This window comes from Triturus cristatus, chromosome 2_2, assembly GCF_964204655.1.
Source record: "Triturus cristatus chromosome 2_2, aTriCri1.1, whole genome shotgun sequence".
NCBI classification, from domain to species: domain Eukaryota; kingdom Metazoa; phylum Chordata; class Amphibia; order Caudata; family Salamandridae; genus Triturus; species Triturus cristatus.
The window spans coordinates 130,982,808-131,001,518 of record NC_140582.1 but is presented as its reverse complement, the minus strand read 5'-3'; the positions used below and the strand labels follow the sequence as shown (position 1 = coordinate 131,001,518).

Sequence of the window (18,711 nt, the reverse complement as noted above, 5' to 3'; positions counted from 1 at the left end):
TATGTGCGTCCCGGGAGCTGTTGGTCAATCTCTTACCTCCGAGTAATGGAGAGTGTGTCCGTGGTATGCGACTGCCCCCATCCGCGTCTGGCTCCAATTCGAGTTGCCGGTTGGAATCACTCGGCATGTTTTTAACTCGCAGTCGGAAGTCACATGACCGGAAATCTGTCATGTGTACAGATAGAATGTTAGTAACCGCAGGCGCCATATATAAGGCTGTTGCGATTCGTAAGGTACAATGTATGTTATGGGATCAAAATTGTGAAAATACCCATCCCGTGGCTTATTCTAAACGACAGAAATTACGTGCATGTATGCGTTTTGTTGCCGGTAAAAAGAAAAAACGACGTCTGGTCGGGTGTGTGTATAATACATCAGGCTGGAGCTAGTACCTTAGAATATACATAAAACGTAAAGTGTGGGCAATGTCAGTATCATGATACCAAATCCACTTTATAATCCAAATATAGCGTCGGGTTAGAACCCTGTTTTGCCAAGAAATGGCGGCCATCTTGGATCAGGTTAAGCCCTAATTAATGCGGAGAAAAATAGACGAAACGCGGTGGGGTCAGCTTTATTCAGTATCTGAGATGAGCTCAGTAGTGTCCCTCCTCCAACAGTCCCACACCCCTCCTTCCCCTGCACCACCCACGATTCCTAGCAGCCTACCTGTCCCAAGCACACATACACCTGCACATTCTCACAAAGCCACAGACACGGGCAGCACACAAACACCCAAACCAAGGTCTAGACGTGCACACAAGAAAGCGCAGGGGACTGATACCACACTCACTGGGGCTGGTTTGCACACACACACACACAGTCATCCAAAACCACTCCGCAGTCCTCCAAAACCTCCCCCTCTCAGCCCCCTTCCCTTGCCTCACCTGCAACCCCATCTCCACAGAAGCTCTTCCTCTGTGACCTTGGCCTCTTCCCCACCGACCCAGCAGATCCAGATTACAAGGAAAAGAGGAAGTCCCAACACACAGAGGGGAGTGCCCGTCACACCCGGACACCCTCCCCTAGGCACAGTCAGACTGAGCCCCCCACCCGCAAGTCCCCCCAGAGCCAGAAGAGCAAAACCCCACTGCCGCCACGCAGCTCCAAGTCAAAGTCTCCGTCCTCCATCCCCAGGTCATCACTCCAGAGGTTCCCCTGCCACACCCTGCCCCAGGTTCCCCTACCCACAGATACACCATCCACAAAATGCTGAGGCCCTCCCCCCTACCACTTGCTCCTCCACACCCGGTCAGATGGTTAGTGCCACTGATGTGGGGACCGTGTCCCCCCCTCTGTCCTGCCGACCTCACCTGCACCCCATTCCGCTCACATGGATTTAGGCACTGCAGTGGAGTCCATGACCACCCCGTCTGACTTGGGCACTGCAGTAGGGACCCAATACACTCCATCTGACCTGCCAACTGAAGTTGTGCCGGCACCCACCCCATCTGACTTATGCCGCACAGTCGTGACTGCACCCACCACTTCAGTCAGCTCCACTGCAGTTGCAAGTGACTCTCCTGCATCCACCACCCCTTCACTGCCTCCTTCTGCTGCGCCCTGATCCTGTCCCTGCGGTGCCTGGCCTGCCCCCATGTATGCTCCTCCGAGGTGATGTCCCCTGTCCTTCCAGTGCAGGCAAGCAACGTGTGACAGTTGTCACTCAAGTTCACTCCTTGAAATTTGATGATGGACTCGCCATTGGCCTTTTGTTTGAACGGACGTTTCAAATTTCATATGCTGAATAAAGCTTTTTTCTTTACCCATGTGAACTTGATTAAGCTGTACATTAGGTTGATGATGTTTAGCATGCCCTTGCACCTGTAATGCTTGGTTTCCAATGATGAATACTGAGGTGTTGATGTGAGGTACTCCATGTGGGCCATGAGATATGTATCCTATTCTGGTCGGTATCCATGTCATTTTCAGCAGCTAACTCGGTGTGTCATGATCAACAATTTGTGGACATCTCTGTGAACATTTCATTTGCATGGTCACATCTGTGTCTTGCACCCATGCACCCATATGATGTGCTTCCCATTGTCCGATTTGTCTATTTCCCTGACTTTGGGCGCATCTCCACTGGACCTACAGGTGTGGGCATCATTGGTATAGGAGCAATTGGGTCCTCTGTGCAACCTTGCTGTACATATGTTTTGAGTTTGTGCAGATGACTTAGGGGAGACTCACGTACCCAGGCTGTTGTGACCAGAGCCTTCATTGTGTGGTAACTGATGGATTACTGACCAAGTGTTCTGCTGACATGAGTGGGACGTGCTGTGACTATGTTTGGCACAGCTGGACTTACACAGGAGTTGGATCCTCTCAGGCTATGTCACGGATGTGTTGTCCCGTGACATAGCCTGGGCCCATGGTATGTGTTGTATGAGCATGTGTGTGTGTGTCCACATCCCTTTTCATACACAGGCAGTGTTCCCTTGATATGTTCCTGTTGTTGATGCTTGCTGAGTGGTACTGTGTTCATCCAACAACGTTGCCATGGACTACCAGATGTGTGGATGCATGACACACTACTGTTAATTGGTGTTTCATCATTGGGATTTGTCAGTGGTGATGATGTGGTCAGGTGCAGATGGGACGCAGTCAGGGGTCCTCAAGGCACTTGTTTGTTTGCAATATCATGTGGTTGTCCCTAGGTGGTACCTTTCAGTGATTGAGACATGTGTATGTGTATGTGACTGCTCCCACTTGTCGGGTTCAGGGCTGCAATGTTTGCAGGTGTCAGCATGTGTGCCTTGTGGTTCTCCTTGGGTTCTGCATTGCCCTGCGACTGTGGCAGGTATTCGGAAGGTTACGTGAGCTTTGACGTCATGGCCATGAACCGCATACTGTATTTGTATTTGTAGTTGAATTTGTAGGGCGCACAGCTACCCACAAGGGGTTTCCCGGCGCCGATAGAGTTAGTGATTACCCATCGCGGTTGTTAATGAGAGAAAAGCCAGGTTTTTAGGTCTTTGCGGAATTTCAGTAGAGATGGTTCAAGTTTCAGCGTAGCCGGGAGAGAGTTCCACAGTCTAGGGGCAACGCAAGAAAAAGAGCAACCGCCCATTCTCGTCAGTTTGAAGCGGGGAATCAAAAAGTTGCCCTGAGCTGATGATCTGAGGGGGCGGGATGGAAAGTATGGTTGAACCAGGGCCTTAAGATAACCTGGAGCCAACCCTAGCTTGATTTTATGCAGAAAACAAAGGGCCTTGAATTTAACAGGGTTTGTAATACGGAGCCAATGAAGGTCTCTAGGAAAAGGAGAAATTGAAGATCTCCACGGGACCTTACAGAGGAGGCGCGCGGCTGAATTCTGTACAAGCTGAAGTCTCCTCTGAAGCTCCTGTGTAGCACCTAGGTAGAGCACGTTGCCGTAGTCCAGGCGAGAGGTGACTAAAGCCTGGACCACCTGGCGTCTTGTCCATACCTGGAGCATCCACAAAATTTTGCGGAGCCACCCCAGGATGGAAAAACAAGTGGCTGCTACCTTAGCCACTTGATGTCGCATGGAGAGCGATTCATCCATGACAAAGCCAAGATTGCGAACCTGGGTCACTGGAAGGGGTAGTGGGCCCATTTCTGCCGGCCAATGTGCAGGGCCCCAGAGGTGCTTTTGCTTGCCCAGAATAAGCACCTCTGTCTTATCTCCATTCAGTTTCAGGAGGTTCGCCTGCATCCACTCTGCCACTCGGCATGTCTGTCATTCACCAGGGTTGTAAACTGTCCTTGTGTGATGAGTCTGTGCACCTTAGTTCCTCCCAACATTCCTGTGTTTGTCATGGGTGCATGTGCAATGTCACCTGTCCATTTGGGCTTCACAGATGCACATTGTTGCAGTTCAGGGTGTGTGGTGTTGAGGGTGGACTGATGTAAATGTTTGCATGGATGGGCCCCTAGCTCCCGTTTGTCCATGGATGACGGGCCATGCTGAGTGATTTGTGTTTGTGTAGGTGTGATGTACGTTTGTGTTACAACAAACAAATGATGGACGGAATGCTGACAATGCATACATTCTCCCCCAGTCAAGAGATCTGGGTTAAATCCATCGTTCTTTTGCCCACTACACCACCCCAGTTTAGACATGGCCATATGCAAATCAGTCTTGACCCTGTGCCTCATGGGAACAGTCCAGCCCGAACTGCCAAGCCATGTCTTCCCTGGACCGGAATCAAGCATCCTAGGAGCGGTTTCTGGCTATCAGCCGTCATCAGCCAGGATAGCTTGACTCCAGTGGCGTAGTGAGCACGGGTCCCACGTCTGGGAATACCCATCCCACTTAGGGCGAAAAGCGGTACAAAAGGGGGTGGTGATGGACGGAGCATCAGAACCAATCAAACACTCACACCCAGTCAACAGATCCGGGTTTGATCCATCACCGTTCTTTAGCCCACTCTGCCACCCCAGTTCAGACATGGCCACCCCCTGTTCTTCCTCATCACCTACAACTCCCACTCTGATCGGAGGCTCCATCATCATGTTGACCACCACTACGTGCAGAAAGTTGATAAAGGCGCACCTCCCAATGGAGTGTGTAAAGTTTTTTCAAATGGGTTTCTGCTTGGCCTCCAGTACCATAGTGTGTACTAAGCTTACTTTGGTGAACACTAGTGTTGCAAATGGAGCATATTGCAATTTTGTCCTCCTGCTTGCTAACTATAGAGAACCATAGAGAACTCCCAAACTGGGGATGTGCACCTTTTCAGTGGGCCACTGGTGCCACTGCCTGAAGAACTGGAGGTAGGCAGGTGTGTTGACGACAAATGGCTCTCTGTAGTGTGTACTTCTACTGAGCTATTGAGTTGATGCAGGTCTCTTCTGAATAACAAATATGGGAGTTGGTTTTCTAAAATGGCTAGTGTGAATGGTATTGTCCTCGATGGTAACATGGACATCTAAAAACTCCATAGTAATATTAGGGGTTTTATGAGTAAAACTGAGATTCAACTCATTCACATTAATCCACTGACGGAAAGCATCCAATGTTTCTTGTGGACCATATCAGATGAAAAAACTGTCATCAATGTAACATGTCAAAATGTGCCAAATGTTGTGCCCATCTCACATTCTCCTCAGTCTAGATGTGCTGTGCCTCCCCCAACCCCATTAAAATACCAGCGTAGCTGGAAGCTAAGCATTGCAGACCCAGTGCATTTTTTAAAGCACTGGTCATGAAATAGGGAGAAATTGTGTTCAAGACAAAATTTCAGCATACACATAACATCATAGAATAATCATACAATGTGAGGGGTTTATCTCTAAAAAAGCACCCACATGCTTATATGCCCTGTGGTAAATAAAATAAATATTACCGGACTGAATTTCATGCGGAATCTTAAATTAAAGTAAATAGCTCAAAATAACAAGAGGCAGAATCCGTGGTATAAGAGGTTTTCTAATGGGCTTTATTCCATTCAAAATGGCCGACTCGAGTCGCGGCCCTCAGGTTCCGTCACCACGAAGGTTCAGGAAGTGAAGTACAATAATTCATTAACAGACATGTATTTTTATAATAAGTACATTACAATGAAACGAATGTAGAAGGCGTAACATTTGATAAGAAAAGTGACGTGACAGTGACATAATCGAAACTAGGCGTAATAAGGAATAAAAGAAACATGATTGGTTAGATTTATCAGACATAGGTGGATCTATAAGATAATACTTGGCATAGATGCGCGCGTGGCAGCATGACGTGTATTTGACGTGCAACTAGGGGGTGAAGGGGACTTGACATTTAACTCTACATGTGGAGACGAGAAGTCTGGGGTCAAGTCAACCTAATCCCAAATCATATCTAACATCCTATGTTTAAAGAACTATGTTATCCACAAGGAAGAGACTCTCGGACAGAATCTATTCTATACTGACTGTGTGCGTGTACAAGCGTCTAAGTGTCTATATGAGATGCGAGGGGCAGAAAACTTTCCATGGCAACAGGGCTATGAATCACTTGCAGGAGGACGGAAAGGCTGAGTCCTTTGCTTGTGAGCTAAAGGAAATGTTTACCTAAATCACTGGACAGGAATGCATCGGCTGGAGAGCAAAATAGATAATTCGAAGGTGAAATACAACTTCTTGGCAGACAGGCGAAAACTAGCCGAGGCAGGCACCGTTAGCTGCACAGGGAGTAGGACAAAGTTCATGGATACAGATGCGAGCTCAAGCTGAAGCTGTCAGAGACAGAGAGCAGGGAAAGGCTTTGAGGACAGAATCGGGCCTACTCGCCTGAACTGTAAAAATGAAGTAACTTAGCCATATAAAGTCGGTGGCCTTTCATACTTAGGAATCGGATATCCAGCCCATTGATGGCGGATCTGACAGAGAACATGTTGACGGTAGACACACATATGTTTGCGTCTTAGAAACTGGAACTGGAGGGAACATACATGTACTTGTAACATGCATATAAAACCGTTGGGGTCCAAGATAGGGGACATAACTGATCAGGAAAATCCACATTTCCACATTCCCTCCTTGTCCCCTTCTTGCCCTTCACGAGACATCAATCTTCATCATTCCTTCGATTTGCTCATGGAGCATCATTTCTTCTTCTTTCTTCTTCCGGGATCTTGAACGAAAACCTTGATGTGGAATGCATGATGTGGCACACAGACCACAAATCGCTGGTCCACATTGCAGGCATAAACAACAACTGAAGAGCATAAGAAGGCCAATACCTAGGAAGGATAGAACTCTCCATCCCCAGGCTGATATCACACTCCAAAACCACCCGGACCACGTCCAAGTGCCTGGATTCTCGTGTATCTGGCTTACAATCTTATGAAGGCGTGTTATAGCTTTATATACAGATGGCGAATTTTCTGGTATGAATATACAGCAGCTGGATCCGATGACCCTACAAGCTCCGCCCCTATCGGCCAGGATGACGTCAAGGACAAGACGATTCTGGAGAACTACAATTCTCATCACTGATTGTTCCTCTGTCAGATTGCCTAGGGCGGCTATAGTCTCGTTTACTACAGCTTCAAGAGTCTTGGTGAGTCTGCGTATCAGCTTACTATTTGATATAGTACCTATATAGGGAAAGATACCTTTATTGAAATCTACATACTTGTCCCATGCTGTCTCAGTATAATCGACAACTGGGAGATCTCTCCGCTCTCTATTGTGTACTAAATGAACATCTCGATAATAATCAGGGGGAGCTAGGAAAACAGGTGGCAAAAGGAATGCTATGTAACCGGTACCATCCCAATCTAGAGGCAGACGCATATATGCCGTCTGACCACATATGAAGTAAGAATGGCGAGAAGCTCTAAATGAAGATTTACCTTGATCACTATATTCTACTGTAGTAACGCATTGGCTATGGCCCATATGTATGGAACCAACTTTTCTTACACATAATTCACCCTTAACTGGAAATACTGACATAGTGGGCAGAATTAGTTCGACTTCGGATTTGACATTCAAAATCATAAGATTAGGCGTAAAATTACCTAATTTATACACTTCATTTTCTAAATCAGTTCCTGTTCTACTGAGGTGACCCTCCTTATTAGGGTGACAGACTTTGAATAAAACTAGATTCAGATTTCCCCATATCCAATGTTGTTGATAAACTGCTGTGTCTGGGTCTAGGGAATTTAATAAACTAAACCATGCTCCACAGGAGCCATTGTGTGTGAACGGATGTGGAAAGAAAGGCAGAACTCCTTTGTTATTCTGATAGGGAGGAAGTCGGCCACACACCCAACAATTGGTCGCATTACTAGTCTGATGGGAATGATGTAACATACTAATGAATGTGTTATTGCGCAGCGCAAGTCTATAAGATAATTCATGTGGCGGTAGGTCACTAAAAGAATGTTCATCAGTTATATTGAAAACACGTTTAGAAACAGGATAATACATATGCAACAATATACTTGCAGTAACTATTAAAAAACTCAAGGAAGACAAAATTAATAAAGTCACAATACAGTGGTTACGCAGTAATTTACAATAAGCATGTCGTTTCATTATGATTCTGGACTCTACGTGATTCAGACCTAAGGGGTACATGTCGGGACAGATTCAACCGCTTCACCTTGGAGAGGACTTAAACAATCAAATCGTCCGACAGTTTAGATCTGGACCTGAGTTTCTGTTTATAGAGTTCGGTGCTACTGGCCTCAGCCAAAGGTAGCTTTGAGTCAATGGGGGAAGACACACGGGAAGTACTGTCTGTGTCAGGAGGAAGTCCATGAAATTTTTTGACGTGACTCGAATGAATCCACCCTTTTCGTCCCTCGATCTTCACGGCTGTTCTTGTGGTCAACAGGACCAACTTGGGTGCTTTCCACCTGGGCTCCAATTGACTTTTCCTGTCGAAGTTTCTCACAAAGACAAGATTACCCGGAACAACGTCATGGGGTTTCGCCTCAGTGTTGTCGGGAAAGGCTGCAGCTACCTGTGAACGAGAAGATTGTAGTGCAGACATCAAGGAAGCCAAGTAATCTGTCAGCATATTACAGTCAACATCAGTTATTTTACGTGGTATAGGCGTCCCCCACATATTCGGTGGTCTACCAAAGATCACCTCATACGGGGATAGCCCTGTTCTAGAGTGTGCTACCATTCTCATGTAAAAGAGTGCAACTGGTAATGCTACTATCCAGTCGACACCTTTCTCTCTACATATTTTGGACAGTCTGATTTTCAGTGTCTGGTTATGTCTTTCTACGAGACCTGCTGCCTCGGGGTGTCGGACACAGTGGAATTTCCACTGATATCCCAACAAGAGTGAGACATGTTTCATTAATTCGGATGAGAAAGGCTGACCGTTATCTGAATATACAACACGTGGTAAACCGTACCGTGGGAAGAATTCTCGAACTAGCTGCTTGGCAGTAGTCGGAGCAGTGTAATCTGATACGGGATACGCCTCTGTCCAACGGGAGAGAGCGCAGACAACTACGAGGACATATTTGAATCCTCGACAACGTTCCATCTGAATATAATCCATCTGGAGGACTTCAAAAGGATGGTCAGGAGGCTGAAATCCACCCTGCTCTACGGGAACACTCTTTCCTGGATTAAACTGACAACATATCATACAGGTACGAACTTTTTGTTTAGCTGCTGCTCGTAAATGTTTGTTGAACCAAATGTGCTGAATGCTGTCTAGCATAGCCTTCTCTCCTAAATGTGCTGGACTGTGAACTGTAGCTATAATGGCTTGAACCATGGAATCAGGGAGAAACCATACAGATTTCTCCTTCGTCATCCATCCTTGATCTGTCTGGATCCCTCCTAGTTCAGTCCATTTCTTTATTTCTTCTGCTGTGGCATGTGTCTGTATGTCAATTACGTCAAGTGTGGGATCCTTAATTGTCATACACTGTGTTGGTGTCTGAACTATTGGCTTTGTCATGTCTAATGTGCGATTCTGAGCAGTCTGTTTAGCTGTTCTGTCAGCTAAATCATTGCCTTGAGAAATGGTATCAGTAACCTTCGTGTGTGCTTTACATTTCATAATCGATATAGCAGTGGGTAGATGTATTGCGTCTAACAAGGCATGAATGAGGGGTCCGTGCTGAATGTGGGCACCATGGGACGTTAGATAACCTCTCTCTCGCCACAGCACACCGAAGTCGTGTACAACTCCGAATGCATAACGTGAGTCAGTGTATATATTAACTTTCTTATTTGTGGCTTGAATACAGGCTTGCGTTAGAGCTATAAGTTCTGCTGCTTGGGCTGACAGAGTATCTATACAATGTGTCTCAATAACTTCAGTGTCTGTTGTGACTGCATACGCGGCCACTAAATCTCCTGTACTTGCTCTCATGCATGATCCGTCTACATACAACGTCAGGTCTGGATCTAACAATGGAACGTCTGTCAAGTCTTGTCTAGGTTTCGTCTTTATTTCAATGATTTCAACACAATCATGAGCTAGTGGGTCTGTTCCAATTACAGGTAATAATGTAGCAGGATTCAATGTATTACACCGTCGGATCTCTATGTGTGGTTGAAACAATGTTAGTTCATAACCGGTAAGTCTTGCTATGGTCAAGTGTTGTGTTTGTGTTCGGTTCACAAGAACCTCTACTGCATGTGGTACTTGTACTGTCAATGGGTGTCCTAATACTATGGCATCGCTTTGTCTGATTGCTAAAGCTGTCGCTGCCACTGATTTCAGGCATGCAGGCAAAGCCTGAGCTACGGGATCTAATGTACTGGAAAAATAAGCACATGGCTTGCGTGATCCTGCTTGATCCTGAGTGAGTACTGACAAGGCAGTACCTTCGCGTTCTGTAACAAAGAGTGTAAAAGGTTTGCTATAACATGGTGTTGCTAAAACAGGTGCTTGACATAAAGCTTCCTTTAGACTTTCAAAAGCTTGTGTATGTTCCTGAGTCCAAGGGAGAACAGTCGATGTGGCTGCCTCCTGTGTGGTTAACTGAATGAGTGGTTTTGCTAGAAATGCGTACTGAGGGATCCACTGCCTACAATATGAAGTGAGGCCTATGAAAGCCCGCACCTCCTTTTGTGTCTGGGGTATTGACATGTTAGCAATTAACTGGATGCGATCTGGTGTAAGCTGCCTTCCCTCCTTGGACAGCGAGTGACCAAGATAAATAACTCGCTGAACACAGAATTGCAGCTTAGAAGGGGACACCTTGTGCCCCTTGTCGGCTAGGAAATGTAAAACTGTCAGAGAAGCTTTTTCACATTCTGGCTCGCTTCTCGCGGTGATCAGCAGATCATCGACATATTGAAGCAGTGCAGTATTGACTGGCATGTGTATACTGTCAAGTTCTCGTTTCAGTGCTTGGCTGTAGATGCTGGGGCTTTCTGTAAATCCTTGGGGAGCGCGTGAGAATTTAAAGCTGCGCCCATTTAAACTGAATCCGAACAAGTATTGGCTTTCCGGATCTATTGGGACGCTGAAAAAGGCATTCTTGAGATCAATTACAGTAAAAAATGTTGCTTCGGAATCAATTGCTGTCAACAATGATGATATATCAGGGACCACAGGGAATTGTGGTACAATACACTTGTTTAGTTCACGCAAATCAATAACCAATCGGTACACTGGTGGAGCAGTAGGATCAGTTCGTTTAAGAATCGGAATTATCGGTGAATTACATACATTGGAGTCTGTTTCTACAACTACTCCCTGGGCAATTAGCTCATCAATGATTTTCAACAAAGCCACTACAGCATCATGCGGTAACTTGTATTGTCGCATTCGTGGTAGTACCACTCCTGCTTTCAATGTAACTCGATAGGGTGTAATGTTCATGCAGCCAACATCCGTAGGGCCTTGTGCCCATAGATGTACTGGTAAAGTCTGTAGTCGGGGATCCATGTCTCTAGACACATAGTGACCTTTAAAATCACGCAAAAACAACCTTACTCCTTCCGGAGAACAACATATTATGGCTCCTAGTGCTTTCAGAGTTTTAATTCCTAACAAATTTTCTGGGCATGATTTAGTAAGCAATAAATCTGTAGTTCGTGTCAAAGGTCCTATCGTAAGTGGTAGAGGCTGTGATACTTCATTAACAATAGGTTTTCCTGAAAAACCAAGGGAAACATTTTGAGAGCCTGAGAGGGGTGCCCCTGGAACTTCACTACGTTTTATGGTTGTTCGACTTGCCCCTGTATCGAGTAAGAATTTTCTATCTTGACCTAATAATTCACTATGTACATAAGGTCCTTCTTGATCTACCGGAATCTCGATAAGCGGTAAGTCAACTTCCCTCTCTAGGCTGGTTCATGCGTAACGCTGATACTCAGGGTATTCATACTGTGCAGTCTGATACATTTGTTGTGTTGTGGTTTGTGTGGCAGTAGCAGGCAACGGTGGTGCAGCTGGCACAAACTGTATGGGTTGCTGTGAGGCTGGCATAGACTGTTGCTGAACTGGCACGGACTGTCCATGCTGCATAGCTCCTTTTTCATTCTGATCTTGTCTAACTAATCGTGGTCTCTCTTTTGCAATACCTGTAGCTATATTTCGTTTCAGGACTTGACAATCATGTACATAATGGCCTAGTTGTTTACAGTAATTGCAGGTTCCTTTTACAGGAACTGCAGAATCACCAGAATGTGTCACACCCTTTTTGTGACCATCTGCTGGTACTGTCTGAGAAACTAGCATTTTCATTTTTGTATCCTTCATGCGTCTATGCTCGTGTTCTTGTTCATCCCTAATTCTATTGTGATGATACTGTAACATTTGTAGCATTTGCGACGGAGTGTTACTTTGCCAGGTACTCTCGAATTTCAATATTCTATTCTTCACTGGAGGCAATGCATTTTCCACTAATTTTGTCACAAATAGATGTGGATATGAGTCACTACTTGCTTTTATACCACTATTTATACCAAAACATTTTTCAAATCGAGCATAATAATCGCTTGTGTCTTCATCTTGCTTTTGTTTACAGGCTGTGATTGCACCCCAATCTTCCTTCTTTGTAGTTAATAAACGTGGCAGTACCTGTACTAGTAAACCTGGTAATAGTTTAACTTTATCCCCGAGCCCTGAACCTGCAGCTCGGCCCCTTTCTTCCTCTGCTAATGCTGTCCAGTCTATCTTTTGGTCTCCCACTTCCCACTCTTTTTCTTTCAGTTTTTCATATATGCCAGCAGGCAAAAGCACTTTTAATATCGTCATAATATCAGGAAAGGTGTACTCTCCCATCAGTAACATGTCTTTAATTTCTCGGTGGAAACCCGCTGGGTCTTTGTCATGACTAGGTACTACTTTCTTCATTTCTAATAATTCCATTTTTGATATGGGTGTGTAAACAAATACACGGTGAAACTCATTGTCTTCGCCTTTTATTGGGTGCACTTCCCGTAAAGGATTTTGTCTATCCATGTAGTACGGTGCTCTTTCTCTGGGGGGCAAGGAGAGAGAATCTGGATTTACAAAAAGGACGTACTGCTTACGTGACACTAATATCTCTTTAATTAGCTTGTTACTAGAACCTCTCCATCTGTACGTGAGTAGTTCCGTTAATATATCAGGTAAAGGACCAGGGTCAGCATGTTGGCTCTTATATAATATGAGGAGTTGCTGAATCATATAGATTCCAGCTAAACGTTGTTCATCTGTACTGAGGTTGAGAAACGTGTGTGCTACGGTCTCATCACCGTATTTTTCAGGACTGTCAATCCAGTGAACGGCTGATCTGGCTAATTCTTGCTCATCCATGGAATCGAGGAGGTGGTAACCCCTTCGTTCTCGTAGTATTTTATCTGCGGCTTGAAACGAATGTTCAGGAGATTTCAGATTTATTACAGGCGTCGGATACGTTCTGCTATTATTTGGACATACAGAGTGTATTGGATCAGAAAAACATCTAGTATTTTCACAAGATCTTCCTCTGCCTACATAGGCTATGGTCTCTGACTGTCTTGCAGAGTTCCCTGATTCGGACACTTCATCTTGCTCAAACTCGTCTGTTCCCAATCTCTCTTCATGAATACGCTCTATTTCTTTACGTATTTTTCGGCACATGGCTATTATACAATTTTGCTTATCGTGTCTCCCTTCTGATATATTCTGACTCCATCTTGTAAGAATAAGCATTGCATTCGGGTCTACCCCCGGACGATCTTGATTTCTGATCACACAGTTTATGAGGAAACGTAACAGTTCCCCCTGTATCTCTACTTTCTGGAATTCCATAGCTCTGTTAATACATCCTGGATCTCGTCCTGTTTGAACAAAATGGTATATGTTATCTAGATGCGTAGTCATTCCTGGTAACCTTGCTAAATACTCTGCGGCTCGTCTGATACGTAATGATGCCAGGACCATTTCGTCCTCTTTACCGACCACGGGGTCATATCTACAATTTACAAGGAGTTCCTTAAGCGTACGTTCATTTACGAACTTAGGTGTACGTGAATGTGCTGACTCTTGAAAAACAAGTTTATTTATTCTAGGTGGTGTAAAAGTACTGCTAGCACCTCCCGTGGCCCCATCTGGGGCGTCGGGTGTGAATGGATTCGTTGAACGTGACACAGCAACTATGGGTGTTGATACCTCTGTAGAGTCGACTGCGGAGACAGATGCGGAAACAGATGTGCTTGCCGATGCTTGTGTCGGAACTTGCTGTTGCACGGGGACAGATACCTGATCCTGACGTTGAACCCCTCCGCCAGACGGTCTATGTGGTGCAGCGTTAGCATACTCGGGAGCTGCGTCATCTAGATATGAGGAAAGAAAAACATCTTCTGCGGTTCTGGGATGCCCCTTTGGATGTACCTTAATTGGAAATAATGGGGGTGGCAAGTCTTTTGGCACCTCCGTAACAGCCTTAGGTAGTCCTTCGGCTAGAAGGGGATACATACCATTCATAAGAGCATTTCTTTGTCTATTTACTTGTTCTGATTTCACTCGGATACCTTCCTCAATTAATAGATTTTCTTGAACTTTATTTGAACTCTCTTTACTCCTCTCTTCTTGTCTACGTGCTTTTTCTGTTCGTCTATGAGATTCTTTACGCCATAACTCAACAGCGTCTTTCTGTGACTGTCTGACCTTTCTTTTCCATAACTCTTCCTCCACTTTCATGATGCACTCTGCATCCCAGGTTCCCGCTATGGGCCACCTTTGACTTTCCGGTAATCCTTTGGTATAATCTACCCATAGATCAAGAAACAATATGGCATCTAAGCCATGTTTATGGTACATGAAATGTCCTGGAGTGTCTCTAGGAGGAATAGGAACTGCTTCTTCAAGCACCCCTTTTCTGGTAGTAATCTGTCTTAACTTCGAGAAGAGCGGCATATTGACAACTGACCTGATACTTACTCTTGAACTTGCTTAATACGAGAAACACAATAATGAACAGTGAACAATGAACAGTCATTCATACCACAATATGCAAGACATTTTCTGAATACTTTAAACATTAAACATTAAACATTATAACAATGATCGACAATGATGACAGTCTGCTTAACTAATCACCACGCTGAATTCTTGACAATAACTGAATACTTCGGAATACTTGATATACTGCTAAACAGTACATATACACTGCTAAACAGTGCAGACCGGATTTGTGTACCCAAATCCGTCTTGACCGGCACAACCTATGTGCGCGTCAACACGCCTCCCCGGCGATGGTACTCACCGAGTAGCTCCTTGAAACGGAAGGCCTCAGAGAATGGACAGGACTCGATAACTGCGGACATCGGACCCTCTGCACGTCGGGATTTCGGAAAACCTGGTGGGCCTCTGTATACCTCGGATCTTGCTCTCTCAGCTAGGCTCTGGTCGGGATACTTCGCACTTCTCACCGCCTCGTCTGGGTTGATCGCAGCCTCAGTCGCCCCCGCTTGACCGGAGGGAGCTTACAGGAAATCCTGCTGGTACGCGTTTATGGTCCGTCCAGCTGTGGCAGGAGACCGGGCCTGCAACGCACCGCCGGCGCGTGAGATGAGAAAGTGTCCCTGTTCGGGCGCCATTATGTGGTAAATAAAATAAATATTACCGGACTGAATTTCATGCGGAATCTTAAATTAAAGTAAATAGCTCAAAATAACAAGAGGCAGAATCCGTGGTATAAGAGGTTTTCTAATGGGCTTTATTCCATTCAAAATGGCCGACTCGAGTCGCGGCCCTCAGGTTCCGTCACCACGAAGGTTCAGGAAGTGAAGTACAATAATTCATTAACAGACATGTATTTTTATAATAAGTACATTACAATGAAACGAATGTAGAAGGCGTAACATTTGATAAGAAAAGTGACGTGACAGTGACATAATCGAAACTAGGCGTAATAAGGAATAAAAGAAACATGATTGGTTAGATTTATCAGACATAGGTGGATCTATAAGATAATACTTGGCATAGATGCGCGCGCGGCAGCATGACGTGTATTTGACGTGCAACTAGGGGGTGAAGGGGACTTGACATTTAACTCTACATGTGGAGACGAGAAGTCTGGGGTCAAGTCAACCTAATCCCAAATCATATCTAACATCCTATGTTTAAAGAACTATGTTATCCACAAGGAAGAGACTCTCGGACAGAATCTATTCTATACTGACTGTGTGCGTGTACAAGCGTCTAAGTGTCTATATGAGATGCGAGGGGCAGAAAACTTTCCATGGCAACAGGGCTATGAATCACTTGCAGGAGGACGGAAAGGCTGAGTCCTTTGCTTGTGAGCTAAAGGAAATGTTTACCTAAATCACTGGACAGGAATGCATCGGCTGGAGAGCAAAATAGATAATTCGAAGGTGAAATACAACTTCTTGGCAGACAGGCGAAAACTAGCCGAGGCAGGCACCGTTAGCTGCACAGGGAGTAGGACAAAGTTCATGGATACAGATGCGAGCTCAAGCTGAAGCTGTCAGAGACAGAGAGCAGGGAAAGGCTTTGAGGACAGAATCGGGCCTACTCGCCTGAACTGTAAAAATGAAGTAACTTAGCCATATAAAGTCGGTGGCCTTTCATACTTAGGAATCGGATATCCAGCCCATTGATGGCGGATCTGACAGAGAACATGTTGACGGTAGACACACATATGTTTGCGTCTTAGAAACTGGAACTGGAGGGAACATACATGTACTTGTAACATGCATATAAAACCGTTGGGGTCCAAGATAGGGGACATAACTGATCAGGAAAATCCACATTTCCACACCCAAACCATGAGCAGGACAGGTATAGAGAGAAATAACATCAATTGTAACTAGGATGTAACTGGGTTGACGAGAATATCTTGAATCTTCTTTTTATTATTTTTTTCCCTAACAACCATCGCTCACCCTCCCCACTCCTCTTTCTCACCATAAACTGCCACCCCACCAGCACCTCCTGGCTCTTGAATCCTATTAATAACATCCACGCTATCTCTACATCTTGCTGGCAAATTCAGAACATAAGGACACAGAAAGAAGTCCAGATAGATAGTAGTATTTTCCACCAGACTACTATTAGCAGATATAATGGGCATGCCTGGGGGATCGGTTTTATGCTTACAAACCTTTGAAAGACCATAAAAGCAAGGAGCAATGGGATTCTTCACCAATAAAAACAAAATTCCTTCTCAACTAAAAACCCAGCTCAAGTCAACTAGTAAGCAGAGTATGGTGTTCCAAAATAGTTTTTTCTATACAGACAGGCAAGCCTTTTCATAAATGTCTGAAAGAGCGAGCTGTCTTTGTGCTTCTCTATTATATTTGTTGATGTCTCATTACAAAACATTAGCCCCCTAGTGAGGTTTAATGACAAAGAGGGAATTTTTACTCAGGGAGCCCAAGGTCTTTCTTTTTCCTTCTGTTAGATTTTTAAGAAAATTATTACCACTTTTGTGCCACAGTTGCATGAGTTCATCCACAACTACCTCACATTGGCGCTTGGTGAAGAGAGATCAGGTAATGGGCGCACTGGTTAGCAAATTGCCTTGCATCACATATCATAAACGCAGGTCGCTGAGGGACCTATTAGTCCACAGCTATCCAAACAGAAACCCAGGGACAACAGGCTTATGGCTCAGTAAACAGCAAGGGTTTTAAAATGTGGTAGATACAAGGCATGCGCTGATAGAACAAAACGGAAAACATACGAGCTACACAACCTACAGGTGGCAAAGATAAAATAAAAAAACTCATCACTTGTGTCTGTGACTTTGTCATATGTGTGCTAGTCTGCAAATGAGGTCTATGGTATCTGGCTAGTACCATCTTCCCTGTGAAGAAAAGAATATTTGAGCATCTCTGAGCAATAAAAAAAAATATCTAGCTACCCAGTAGAAAGACATTGGCATTCGATGCATACTGATAAGACTGAAAATATCTCTTTCTTTGGTCTTGCCAGGGCCCTGATGAATGCAGGAGGAGGTGACAGGGAGCGCACTCTCAGGAGATTGGAATCTGAGTATGTTATCAGGTTCAACAGCAAACACATGGGGGGTCTGAACCAGGATGAAGAGCTTTATGTTCATTTAGGATAAGTTTCTGTAGATATGTAAATTGTATCTCCTCAGTAGTGTTCATTCTTTTATCATGTTCTGTGATATCCTTTGATGTAAATTGTGTTAATAACTGGACGGTTTGCCATACATTCTCAATTTGATTTCTGTGTCTTTTTGTGTTTAATTTTCCAGTTTTTTAAATTGGTGGGTAGCTTTGTATTATGTTATCTGAATGCACAGTGAAGTTTTTGTCAGGCTCATACTAACTGGATATTGATTATAAATCGGCTTCGACTAAGCCAATGAGCTATAATATCCCAGCTAAATATTTTTCCTGTTCATATGTGAATAACAGATTATATGTATGGAATTGATCTACTTCCAGACTGACTTGTTTTGTAAAAGATTTTTTTTTCTAGGGCCACTAGGCATGAGTGCATTTGTAAATTTATGTTGCTTTACACACATGCGTATACATTTGTAAATATTGTAAATATAAGCCATTTTATACGTTGGAGTGGCAGTGGCAAATAAAGAAACGAGATGGGTATTTTGCAGGTCACTTGGCGTTGGGACAAACATTACTGATCAACACGGTATGTTTTCGGCAGTTCTGGCTGTTGTGGCTACTGTTGCTATGGGACACAGTACGTGCTGTGTCACTTGTCATGAACACGGTACTGCACACTTCTATAATGATTTGTGCCAATTACTTTGAAATATATGTTTCTGCTTTGAAGCAAAGGTGAATTTTCATTTATCATTTATTCAAGTTTATAAAACCAGTGTTTTTTTGCCTGAATTA

At 44.5% G+C, this 18,711-nt stretch overlaps 1 long non-coding RNA gene across 1 annotated transcript in view; it reads left to right on the top strand.

Annotated features, from left to right (window-relative positions):
• The window catches only part of LOC146861977 (uncharacterized), a 205,823-nt gene extending 187,504 nt beyond the window's left edge, over nucleotides 1-18,319 (top strand). The window contains exon 4 of the long non-coding RNA XR_014978354.1: nucleotides 17,810-18,319. This is a non-coding gene — a long non-coding RNA (uncharacterized LOC146861977). The remainder of the gene's footprint in view (nucleotides 1-17,809) is intronic.
• Nucleotides 18,320-18,711: the final 392 nt, after the last annotated feature.